The sequence below is a fragment of the Saccoglossus kowalevskii genome, chromosome 15 (assembly GCF_978046115.1).
Source record: "Saccoglossus kowalevskii chromosome 15, keSacKowa6.1, whole genome shotgun sequence".
Classification (NCBI taxonomy): Eukaryota; Metazoa; Hemichordata; class Enteropneusta; family Harrimaniidae; genus Saccoglossus; species Saccoglossus kowalevskii.
The window spans coordinates 20,110,447-20,124,822 of record NC_140655.1 but is presented as its reverse complement, the minus strand read 5'-3'; the positions used below and the strand labels follow the sequence as shown (position 1 = coordinate 20,124,822).

General features: G+C 35.9%; 1 long non-coding RNA gene across 1 annotated transcript; it reads left to right on the top strand.

Annotated features, from left to right (window-relative positions):
- The first annotated feature begins 237 nt into the window (after positions 1 to 237).
- On the top strand, positions 238 to 12,223 carry LOC146734054 (uncharacterized). Its single transcript, XR_014931706.1, has 2 exons — positions 238 to 390; positions 11,667 to 12,223. It is a non-coding gene; the product is annotated as an uncharacterized LOC146734054 (long non-coding RNA).
- The last annotated feature ends 2,153 nt before the right edge of the window (positions 12,224 to 14,376 follow it).

The following is a 14,376-nucleotide window of genomic DNA, read 5'->3' as shown; positions in this document are numbered from 1 at the left end:
CGCCTGTTAAGCCACTATTTTGGTATTTGCCACTATTTTGGTACCCGCGAAAATTAAAACCAACGTCCTCTTGCTCTTTGTTATTATTTTTCTTCACAAGTCAATAAATCTCATAATTCTGAATAATTCTGGACAGTTTGTGTATAATTTGGAGTAATTTGTTATGTTTAATTTAAGTTTTCTTTACTTGCGCATCTTTTCAGACCGAATTGTCATCTTTTTGACGCAGACACAGTGACGCTAACTTAGGGGGTATTACAATCGGCTGTCCTAACAGCCATATCGCGGAGCTCAATTCAACTGTCGTACTTTTAAAAATCAATTGCATAGCATATCCGTCGCCGATTGAAATGGTGTTAGTGCATCGAAACTGTTCGGCGAAGCTGCTAGGTAAGTATATGACGATTCAATACTAATATTGATATTTACTAGCTAGCTATCGCACTATGACTTGTTTAGTGTGCCTGCTCAGACTGCTGCGGTGTCTCGAGTCGTCCATTTGATTCTATCATCATCATCATCATCATGTTGTGTTCAATTCCAATTTCGAATGTGCATCGATTTCTCAAAACAGTAATTTATAGACATGTATATAGTACATCTGATCCAGAAAGTGATAGTTTAAACTTCATGTACATGTCCAGCTTGAATTTAAATAATCTATATGCGGACGTTGAGCAGACGGACAACAACTGAGCCACCGAGCGATATGCTATTTTTCCGTTTTGTGTTTCTTCCATTTGAGATGCATTTCTGTAAAATATTCCGTATATGATGACAGAATTCGCTGGTGTTGTCAAGTTGTATCATCCATTCTGGAAATTTTTATATTTTAGCAGCTATTTATTTTCTTGAAATTAAAATGTTTTAATACGCAAGATTTAAGTAATTAATGAGGTATTGATATTACTATTTTAGTAATTTATACCCATAACCTGAATGATATTCTTGTATAAAACATGTCAGTCACTTTCTTATTTTATCATATTTTTTCTCTATAACATGACGAGATAGAACAATTTGTATAATATATTATACTCTTGCGTAAATGACAAAGGTGTGTCAATAGTCAATAAAACAGCTAGCTGCGGTTCCGTAGCTCTTTGGTGCGACCTACAATCGAATTTCGCCCTAACAATTTCATTTGGACGTCTTTTTTTTAATTTTGTAGTTGTACGTCGAACATAGAGCTACGGGATCTATCACAGTTTAATAACAGAAATCTGGCATACATAAATTAAATCGCTTTTGCTTTTGATTACTATGGTGTGATGTACCTTTATTGTGAATTGATTGCTGGATGAATAACATACAAACTTTTGTTTGCAATTTGTGTTTATAAATAAGCAATAATTTGTGATATTTTACAATTACCGCGGAAACCAAGCAAATTACGAGAAAACGGCAGCCATTGACATCCCACACTCCCTAGCACAGAATAAATGTAATCTCGTTTGGCGGTCATGTGATACAGTGGTGGAAGAATAAAACTCATACTTCCCGTTATTCTAATTGTTCCAAAAAAGCAATCACATACAGTATTTATAATTGTATGATTTTTGTTTAATAATAGAAACTAGTTGCATAAACGCAATTTATCTACTGATTTCGGTCACGTGGTACAAAATTATAGGTCTCGCGTAATTTGCTATAAACTCTGGAATACAAAATGGCGTCTTTCGTCTTGTTATTTTTCTGCGACTCTGTGTACAGTAAATAAAGTCAATTAATTATGACCACCGTCATCATTTCACAGCGCAAATAGGTTCTGGTCATTGTTTGGAAGTAAATAAACATAGTGAGTACTTTCGAAGGTCTTAAAATGTGATTTTCGCGACGACCAAATTTGGCATGTGGATTTTAACCGGGCCGGCCAGAGTCAGTCACGTAAATAATGCGGTCGGCAACATAGGGCTATGATTCCACAGCTATAAAACAGCCTAGGCAATACTATAGTCATTTAGAAAAGACATACAATTTGTTATTAATCTCATTATACACTTGTTATTAATCTCACTAATAACAACCATTCATGGTTATTTCAATTTTTGTATTACATTTTAATTTGTTTAGTAAGTTTTACAATACAAAAACCATCTTTATTATTGCTGCATTGTGGATATAAATGTAGCTCCAGAATGTGAGTAACCACTTGGAATTCCTACTGAATTTTGGGACGCCATGAATTCACAGAAATGCTTTCTTAATTTCATTTCCAAATACTTGCTGTGATAGATGAATGTTTAAACAATCATTTATACATGTTCCATAAGTGAATAAATAATATTACTAAAAAAATCCTTTGAAAATCAAAAGTTTACCATTCAATCTATTTGTATCTAACAACGTTGTCCTGACTCACTGCACTAATGATCAATGGGATAATGGCTTCCTATAGAGAAGAAATGTGTTAACTCAATATTGGATTTTGCAAAGAATTGTGGAATTGAAAATTGAACTGAACAATATAACCATAACATTTTTAAAAATAACTTGCACGTTGCTTGAAAACAGGAGAGGTAAAAAGCTTATTTTAACGGAGGGCTCTATGGAAAAGATGTGAGCCCCCCAAATGCCATCTACAGTTCAATTTTCTATCTCACAACTTTTTGCAAAATGGAGTTAACACAGTTCTTCCCTATACATGTATATAACACATTTCTTCCCTATACATGTACATGTATAACTAAAACTGGATATTATGAATCACTGTCTTAACTATGAAACAAATAATAAGGTATAATTATTCCCTTAGAACCTAACCTGACTCACTGCACTAACAACCAATAAGACATTTGTTACTCATAATTAGGACTAGGTATTATTATTATTTTTAATAATTTTTTTGTGCCAGGCAACAGTTCCGGACATTAAATTTCACTGTTGACTCTCCTGACTTTTTTTATGTGCAAATTGCAAGTGCTGACACATAGTGCATTTTTGCCACAGAAGTCATATTCAAGTTTGGGACTACATGACAGGACTGTGCGGCCATTTTCCTATCAAATGGCAATTTAATGCACTATCCGACCTTAATCAAAGTTCTCCCAAAGTCGCATTCGTTAGTGAATAAATCTTGGCCAGTGGAATTGGGCTTTCCGTGTTCAGCCTTAGTAGGATTTGAACTTGGGTCTACAAATCATGAGTCTGATGCGACAACCACTACGGTATACTACCAGTGACCGATAGGACTAGGTATTATTACCTGGTAATCGAAGACGACCTGACCCGACTCACTGCACTAACTATAAAACTAATAATAAGGTATTATTATTCCCCTAGAACCTAACCTGATTCACTGCACTAACAACAAATTGGACATTTTTACCTACATGTATAACAACAGTGTTCTCTCCACACCTCTAAAGCGTAATGGTACAGTGATGTGACCCTGTGAGATGTTCTTTCAAGGGTGTGGTCCCTCTAAATCCAAATCAAATACTAGAATATTAATAATTTGCCCATTGCACGTAACAGCAACAATGTGACAAAACAAGTCTCACAAATCACAAATACTGCACATGTCCGGAAAATATACTGATTTGGTACACTGCTATTATTTGCAGTTTGTACTTTAATTCAAAAAAAAAAACAAGTGAAATAAGGTCCCATTGAAAATAAAACTGTACATAAATCGAAGCAAAAATTATTCAACTGCAGGCATCGCCAAAGAAAAAAAAATGACTGGCAACACTGTTGTTTGGAGGTGTCAATCTGCCCAACGATTGTGTGTCTCGGCTACGCTGGTGGCTCATGCTTTGCCAAATTTTGCCGAATGGCGAGTTGAGTTTTAAGTTGATTTTCCAAATAATATATTTTATATCCAAAATTGACCATATTTTAGGAAAGTAATGATTATTTGAATGTATAAACCATCTTTATAGTAATGTTCTTGAATGTATAATAAAGAAAAATGAACGACTTTTACCATAATATTTTTTCTGATAGTTAGTCGATTTTTCTAGGATAGTTGACGTCGCCATGTCTACAACAGAGCTGGTATTATGTTACTGTATTTTGCCGATCATGTATTAAAAAACTCTTGAAAATATGATACATCAGGGCAAAATGTAAGATAAAATTGGAAACTTTGGTCTGACCTTTTGCATCACTTCCTGTTGAAACACCAACAAAGTCGTATGTTATCGCATGACTTTGTGGACATTTTTTTTTATCATCCCCAGTTCTTTCTAAGATTGAAACATTAACTCGAGACACACGTTAGATCAAAATAAATACCTGGATTGCCAGTCTGTTTATTAGTGGTTCTAAGATAATCGCCAATGAATCATTTTCAGGAATTTTTTTAAACAAGAAACAGGGGTGCATCGCCCTCATGCCATGGCCATGTGCCCCTTACCCTAGGGGGCAGATTTTCTGGCAACCACAAAATTCTGAATGACAAGGGATCACAAGTGGCTTCAGTCTTCAACTTTGACCTGTCTGACAGAAATTTTGGCCCAAAGGAAGCCAGAGAATGCTCCACACCCTGATAGGGAAAACCCCATCTCCCCTACTTGATGGTGCCGCTGAATTGCAGTGCTCCCTCTTGCAGTTTTTTTAGCTCCGCTGTCGACTTTGTCGAGCGGAGCTTATCATATGAGTGATTGTCCGTCGTCGTCGTCGTCCGTATTTTCAACTTCTTGTTAGAAACCGCAAGTCCAATTGCTTTGATATTACAAATATAGGTACTACATGTGGACCTCTCTCAGATTTATTCACTTTGTAATGATATCTTTAATTCTCTAATTTTGGTGAATATTTTTGTCATTTTTGGTAAAAAGTGATATTTTCGACTTCTTGTTAAAAACGACAAGTCCAATTGCTTTGATATTACATATATATAGATGCCATATGGACCACTCTCAAATTTGTTCACTTTGTAATGATATCTTTAATTCTCTAATTTTGGTGAATATTTTTGTCATTTTTGGTAAAAAGTGATATTTTCGACTTCTTGTTAAAAACCGCAAGTGCAATTGCTTTGATATTACATATATAGGTACTACATGTGAACCTCTCTCAGAATTGTTCATTTTGTAATGATATCTTTCTCTAATTTTGGTGAATATTTTTATCATTTTTGGTAAAAAGTGATATTTTCGACTTCTTGTTAAAAACCGCAAGTCCAATTGCTTTGATACTACATATATAGGTACTACATGTAGACCTCTCTCAGATTTGTTCATTTTGTGATGATATCTTCAATTCTCTAATTTTGGTGAATATTTTTGTAATTTTTGGTAAAAAGTGATATTTTCGACTTCTTGTTAAAAACCAATAGTTCAATTGCTTTGATATTACATATTTAGATACTACATGTAGACCTTTCTCAGATTTGTTCATTTCGTGATGATATCTTGGATTCTATAATTTTGGTGAATATTTTTGTCATATTTGGTAAAAAGTGATATTTTCGACTTCTTGTTAAAAACCAAAAGTTCAATTGCTTTGATATTACATATATAGATACTACATGTAGACCTTTCTCAGATTTGTTCATTTTGTGATGATATCTTCAATTCTCTAATTTTGGTGAATATTTTAGTCATTTTTGGTAGAAAGTGATATTTTCTGTAAGTCCGATTGCTTTGATACTATACATATTGTTCATTTTCTGATGATGTCTTCAGTTCTTTAATTGAAATGTGCATTTCTAACAGCGGAGCTATCTCAGCCGATAGGCTGCTTGTTCAAGAAAAAAACCTGATTTTAATTAACAAAACATTCTAAATTTGTTCAATGCAAGAATGTTACGGTTTAGCGGACAAAGTTAGGGTAATCATAGCATTACACATAAGGTATAGATCAATGAAAAATCGTTGACTTTAGTTTGAAATTTTGTCGTTATTGATTTATTATTTTCATCCTATTTTGATAACTCGCAATCTCACAACAAAAAAATGTTTGCCCTAATGTCTCATGAACAGACAGTGACATGGGCACTAAAACTGACTGTACTTGTTGACACGAAAAAATGATATAAACAGTTATCTCCATGGATAACAATATATTTACTGACTGGCTATAACATATTAACTATTTCTATTGCTTTTTAGCTCCGCTGTCGACAAAGTCGACACAGCTAGGCATTAGTGGAATGGTGCATAGCAGACTGTCAAAACCTCAAATTCTCTAATTTTGGTGAATATTTTTGTCATTTTTGGTAAAAAGTGATATTTTTGACTTCTTGTTAAAAACCGCTATTCCGATTGCTTTGATATTACATATATAGGTACTATATGTGGATCTCTCTCAGATTTGTTCATTTCATAATGATATCTTAAATTCTCTAATTTTGGTGAATATTTTTGGTAAAAAGTGATATTTTTGACTTCTTGTTAAAAACCGCAAGTCCAATTGCTTTGATATTACATATATAGGTACTACACCTGGACCTCTCTCAGATTTGTTCATTTTGTGATGATATCTTTAATTCTCTAGTTTTGATGAATATTTTTGTAGTTTTTGGTAAAAAGTGATATTTTCGACTTCTTGTTGAAAACAGCAAGTCTGATTGCTTTGCTATTATATATATATAAGTACTACATATGGACCTCTCTCAGATTTGTTCATTTTGTGATGATATCTTTAATTTTCTGATTTTAGTCAATATTTTTGTAATTTTTGATAAAAGGTGATATTTTCGACTTCTTGTTAAAAACCGCAAGTCTGATTGCTTTGATACTATACATATATGTACCTCAGGTAAACCTCCCTCAGATTTGTTCATTTCATGATGATATCTTCAATTATCTAATTTTGATGAATATTTTTGTCATTTTTAGTAAAAAGTGATATTTTTGAATTCTTGTTGAAACAGCAAGTCCGATTGCTATACATACCATACATATTGTTCATTTTCTTATATGATATCCTCTGTTCTTTAATTGAAATGTGCCTTGCTAACAGCGGAGCTATCTCAGCCGATAGGCTGCTTGTTTTGCTGTTCTATTTCAAACTTTATTTGACTTGATAAATACATAAAAGACAATGGAGTAAAATGATATAAAATATCATACTCTCTCGTCTTTAATTAATTGTAGATAGATTGTTAACTAATTTTATACTAACACAGTTATTGTATCACAATATTCAATGGGAAAATTATGCAAATTAGATACAGTGTTTGACTTGGGGTCTGGGGAGAACACTGAACTTGGACTGGATTTTTTTTAATCCTGAGGCCCTGACCTGAATCACTGCACTAACAAGCAATGAGACATTTGTTATTACCAAACGCTTCAGCGTGGTATTAAGAGTTTGTTTTCAGGGGTTGGTGATACCAAGGTGGGAAATGGATGCACATATGGGGTTAATTCCTTGAATTGCAATATAGAGGGTTCAGGCCGAAATACAATATATAGTGTTTTCATGTTTCGTCTGTGGTATTCTGCTGCTGTAAGTAATGCACGATTTCTTCCGAAATTCAGTATGTTGTGTGCATTCCAGGGTTATTCGTTTTTTGCTGAAAACACCCCTATTTTTTTAATGGCAGAGTCGAATAGTTTCACTCCCACTGGGAAATCTGCATTGTTGCTTAAATGAGAGCTAATTAAACAAATTTTCCAGACCGGCGAAAGAGTGTGCAACAGCCAATTTAACAGCCTGTCACATGATTTTACTTTGAATGTCAACATGAAAAGAGGCTAGTCCATTTTACGCAGGAGTAATTGGGAGTAGAATATGTGAGGGATAGTATCAACAGAGATGTGTATAGTGAAAAGTAATATCTAGCCTTCTTTTGCATCTCTGAGAATTTCTGTTTATTTAGTATATTGGTTTGAAAATGTTGAACTTGCATGATTTGCAATGTGTTTTTTTACTGAAACTCTCCTATTGATCGAATCCCGGGTTTGAACGAGAACGGCACACCACGTGATTCGTTTGAATACAATGCTGAAGGCAAACATGCCGTGCTACTGTGATACTTTACTGACGGAATGACTTACTGGTACTGCATGCTACAACTTCGCTTGTGATGTTGCTTGTTAGCCATGGATTAAATGAATCTTGATTACCAGTTAAAATGTTGCTCATTTGGGTAACGCCGCAACGTCGCCAGCAGAAACCTCCTGGACTTCGTACTATGATAAAACTCAGTCAACTTACATCAAATTCTCTCAATCGTAGTATTCCATGTGATGTACACCTAATATGCCAAAAATGTTGCTGAACAATTTGAACTTGATAAAAATAGCAGACGGAAATTTGTTTACAAAATAAAAATACTTTGGTTGCCAATGGAAACAAGCCGGTAAAAAACAAGCAATATGTTTCGGCTGTTACCATGGTAGGACATGAACGTGAAGCTAACGTCGGTGTATAACTAAAACCGGGCACCTTATACGAGGTTCGCAAAATAACATTCAGTCTTTAGAAGTCACTTTATTTTATTGCTAGGACGTATTCAGCCGTTAGATGTATCACTAGTATTTCCTACCGTTTTGCGATAGTATTTTCTAGATTGGAGGCAGCATTTACATTTTATTCAAAGTTCAAAGTTGCGTTGGGATTACGTTGACAGTGTAACAATGTCGGCCCCGGTGATCTCTTACCAGTGGGCGACGTAGCCAGAATAAAAGGCATGATCATTTGGACACTGCTATTACAAGACTGGTAGGAGGTAATAAATTTGGAGCGAAAGTATTCAAAAAGCAGATTTTGGCTGTTGCCATGGTAGCAGTGGGTCAGGATTGTTTTTCCAATTAGTGATGGTACGACCTGCCTGTAAAGTATGAACAAAATTAGCCAAGCCAAAAAAAATCACAGAAGAGTTAAAAAGCCATTCCTGGCGAACAGTTACTCTAACTTTGGGGTCAACTTTGTCATCAATGAAAAAAAAATATCAAAAATTCAAACTTTGTGCCGACACTCAAGTCGAGTACAATGAGCTATGTCTGAGGTGTTGTATCACAGGGAGTTGGACAAACTTATATATTTTAATAAATTAAAATTATTGAATAATAAAATGTTATATAACTTTTCTTTTACCCCCTCCCCTTCCTGGTATCTATTTCAAGTGATCACTATTTTTATTTTGTAAACACATTTCCGTCTGCTATTTTTGTCAGGTTCAAATCGTTCACCATCATTTTGGCATGTTAGATGTACATCGCATAGAATACTAGGATTGGGAGAACTTAATGTATGTTTACCACCTGGAAACTGAGTTTTATAAATCTTGAAGGGCTCTCGGAAGATTAACCCGCAGCCTGGACCCGCAGTAAAATCAGCGATCACTATGGAGCCGCAACCATCAACATCGAGATACCAGGAGGTTTCTGCTGGCGACGTTGTTGTGTTACTCAGTTCCAAATAAAGATTACCACCGCCAAATGAGCAACATTTAATCGGTAAAACAAGACTCAGTCTTACGACGACCAGCAAGCAACATCACAAACGAAGTTGTAGTGTGTAGCTCACGAGTCAGCCACGACCGATGTCAACGAAGGTCATTCAGTCAGTGGAGTACCGCACTTGCACGGCATGTTTGCCAATGCACAGATCTGTGGAGGAACTTCTAACTTCAACATAAACCGTGTATCGTAGTCGCCCAGTTTAAGTTCTGGTTCTGTCGTGGTCCCAACTAAAGGGCGGCAGTCGTGCCGCGTTCTGTTCGATATGGGACTCATAGCAACGTATACAACGCGTGTAAAATACATTGTTTATTTACATAAAATTCGAACACGCGCTGCGCTACGACCACCGCGCTTAAACACCCACGAGTTATTTATTCGGACAATGACTCAAATTAGGCGTCTGATTATTTTATTTTCACACGTACAGTGACACGCGTTCTACACTGACACGCATTGCTAGGGCGTAACACTGTCTTGTATCATATTAATAATAATAACAGAACCCCACACCCTCCCCGTGGCTTCGCTCGTGAAAGTACGGCAGCAGGATACACCGCATCACTCGTGAAAATAACTTCCATACGCAATGAAAGCCACGGGGAGGGTATCTGTCATAATACTTCATTATCACTGAAAATATTTTTCCCCTGAAATAAATTCCAGTGAATATGCCATTTCCCTCATACTCTATTGAGACACAGCGCAGTGAAAATTGGATTCACATGTAATGCTTGAAAACATGTCAGCAAAAATAAATTAAGTGAAATTCTACGTGACTTCATAATAGTTGGAAATGAACACATTACACCCGACCCTACCACTCCATATACATGTACAATGTAAACTACACCCCAAAACATCCTTTCACCCACAGTTACTACCGTGTTTCACCAGTGTATTCTATTTGACGTCAGGAGAAATTGAAATAAACAAATTAATTATAATTTCAGCCTATAGTTGACCACTGATTAAATAAACTACCTCGTCTTTATGTCAACTTGCAGTTATTCGTTGCCTACATCAGTGACTTCAAAATATATGTTTCAATCCCAGGAATTTCACTCGCTGTTAATTGTATGGGAGTGCCAGTCTTTAATGAATTTCTATTGTCATGTCAATTTCTTGCGATTACTCGAAACATTAAGCTGTAACCACATACCGCCTAGGTGCTGTAATTAAATCCTGGTGTAAGCACCATATGAACTATTAACAATGCATGTGAAGCCAGCTGTGGGGTATATTCAATCCTATAGATTTCTCATTGTTTGGTAACTATTTGCTGCAAATGCAACAAAAATCGATATAAAAAATATTACCCACACAGTATTCTACAGGTTACTTGTCTATAACTAGAACTGGGTTTTACATGTATTAATCCTGAGACCATGGCCATAATCATTGCACTGATGACCAATGGGACACATAACTAGAACTGGGTAAATTAGTTTCAGAGGACCTGACTTGACTCAGTGCACTAACTACCAATGGGTCATTTGTTATCTATAACCAGGACTGGGTATTATTATTCCCAGAGAACCTGACCTAAGTCACTGCACTAACTAGCAATGAAACTTTTGTTACTTATAACTAATACTGGGTATTATTAATCCCAGAGGACCTGACCTAACACACTGTACTAACTAGCAATGGAACTTTTGTTACCTATATCTAGGACTGGGCATTATTATACCCAGGGAATCTGACCTAACTCACTGCATTAACTAGCATTGGGACTTTTGTTACCTATATCTAGGACTAGGCATTATTATACCCAGGGAACCTGACCTAACTCACTGCATTAACTAGCAATGGGACTTTTGTTACCTATATCTAGGACTAGGCATTATTATACCCAGGGAACCTGACCTAACTCACTGCACTAACTAGCAATGGGACCTTTGTTACCTATATCTAGGACTGGACATTATTATACCCAGGGAACCTAACCTGACTCACTGCACTAACTTCATGTACAAATCAGACTTTTGTTACTTATACTAATACTGGGTATTATTAATCCCTGGGGCTCTGTTCTGGCATTTGTTAATGAGGACTGGGTTTTATTAATCCCAGAGAACCTGACCTAACTCACTGCACTAATGACCAATGAGTCATTTGTTGCCTATAATTAGGACTGAGTACTACCGGTATTAATATTAATTCCCTGACCTGACTCACTACACTAACTACTAATGGAAGACTTGTTACCGATAACCCTTAGGCCCTGTACTGGGATAAATTAGCATAACATACAAGCTTTGTATTTTGATAGATATTTTAACAATTTTTTTTTTATTATTGTAGGAAACTTGGAAATACTATACAGAGAAATGAAAGAATATGGTATCAATGGCTTCAGTACCTGTAACAATGATTTATGACTTTTTAGTAATTGTATTTGTATACCACTTTTTCAGTTTTCTGATTATTTCATGACTGTATGGTGTATTTTGTTATAACATGATGATAATAACAAAAATATTATAAAACTGTATTACAAAGGTACCATACAGTATAACAACAAGAATTAAAGTGTGATTATAAATTTATACTTAATTTAGAAATAACGTTTCTCTTCTGGACCCTTGTCAGTGTTGGTCACTTTGTAGTAAAGCATGTGATCATGTCAGCATTATGCATATTGTCAACAATTATAATATTTGAACTCTCAATATTTTCCAAATGAGTGAGATGATAAGTAAGATGGTGCATTGTTTATTTTCAAGCATGCTATATATTAAATTGCTCAGTAAAATTCTATAATATTTGAAATTGCAGTGTTAGATTCTTTAATTGAGCAAATAATATATTTTGTACACCTATGAGACAAAAATATATTATTTCTGCTTCTTGCAATACCACATTGTGTTGTGTTTATATTCTACAAAATGTTTGCTTTAAAAATTTAAACTTGATTGAAGCATAAAGCTTTGATCTCTATGATTTATGTCTAATAATTTAAAAACAACTGTTCATGTGTAGCACAAATTAGGGGCTTACAGTTTGACCTAGGTTCATGGTGTACACTAATTGTGGTTGGCATGGTCACACTAATTTCCCAGCAGTGTAAAGGCAGATCACAACAAACTTGATATGAGCATCATACATAGTGGGTTGTTATGTCACATTGTTTTGTTCAAAAATGGGAACTGATTGGGATTGATCTTTGTGTGTGTGTACAAGCGTACATCTCCAGCTGCATCGTTAACATGCCAGGACTGCTAACATTCTAACTGTACACATGCATCAAACATCTTGTGATATACCGGTATATATCAATATGTATATACCGATATATACATTGTCCTGAAACCAGATCTTGGTCGTGTGTATGGGATTCTTTCAAATTTGGTTTAAACATGGGATCATCCAATATGACAATAAAATTGATCATGTGTGGGGTCCAGTGCCCTTTAGTTTAGTTCTATATTTTCTGATGAGTCAAGTCTACTCAAAAAATGTAGCCCAAATAGAAAAATTCTTGGGATAGATAAGTATATGAGGTGACTGAGATGGTACAATAACCTCAGTGTAGATCCACTGTTATACCACTGCCACCTGCTGTTGATTCATTCGTCGAGCAGAGGGCAGGGATATTAGGTAGGGTTGCAAATTCCACACCACGCCAAAGCACCATTTGATTACAAGTGGGAATTTCAGTACTGTATAACTGGTGACAAACCAGATTGTAAAGGGGACTCTGTATCATATGATCCAGTACTGTTGGTGGGCCCAGATGAACCATTCTTTTGCAAGGAAGAATGTCTAACCTTGGGCACCATGTTAAATAAATTTTAATTTCCACATAAGTTGCATTTTTCTGATTTACCAAGTGCTTGCTGCAGTCTCTGGCTTTAAGCTGGCACTCAATGGACAATACAAGAATTTGCTGATCGTAACGTGTCCCTTTTTTTACATGGCTAACATCACCCAGAATGTTGTATTTATGGTAAAAGGATATTCACTGAACAGGGGCATGCACAACTATTTTGATTCAATGGGACCAAATATAAGGAATTAGTTTAGCCCAGTTCTGCCTAGGTAGTTTGCCATTTTGAGGGCCTCAACAGAGGCAGCAGTCAAACATTTTGCCAGAACCAATGATGCTAGGCATAGATGCACCAATATAATATGTGTTCTAAATACATGTATGATAAACTGAAGACAGATACACACGAACAATAATCTCATTCATAGGGTCAGAATGCCCAATAATGACAGTCTGGTCGAGGGGAATACAGGAACAAACATATCAACCAAGGAAATGATCGTTGAGGTGGATGTGGTTGGGGTCAGGTGTTTTCAGTGGTATGAATTAAAGGATTCATTTCCCAACCCTTATTTCCTGTGAGGTTAAATTGTTCGGTTACCGTAGCAAACTACCACAATGACCCTGTAGGACCTTTCAGAAGTCAAGCACAGCTACAAGATCAAGTTGGCCAAAAAGCTTCAGTTGACTCCATCACCAGTGTCAATGGCTCTGCCACGAGTAATGGTAGGCATGATTTTCCAGGAAGTGAGAGAATTATTGGCAAATGGCAGCAGTGCAGTGCCTGTTATTCCCCCATATTTTTGGTGAACAATAAAGAACAATATAGACCCAAGCCAACTGAATCAGTATATTCTCTCAGAGCATTTTATGTGATGGTGACCCCAGCAGAGGTACACTGCTGTGTACATCAGGGGATTTCCTGATATCACTCAAACATTTGATTCAAGATATTAGTTCAATGTTTGCCCATTGTAGCCTCACAGTTTTTTTTTCCCAAAATTAATGGCAGTGCCAGTTTTGTGGCTGCACAGCAGGCCAACAATGTGAATCCATTTTATCAATATCTGGTTGATACAAGAGCAGTAATTTTAGCACACATCCTTCAAACAATCATATCCCACATTTAGTATTTCCGGGAATGTATTCTTGGGAGTGTTTCAGGTTGAGAGACCCGGCAGCCACACTTTTTGCATGCACGCACAGCTCAGACAATTATTGAGCTTTTTGGAAATGGCTTCATCT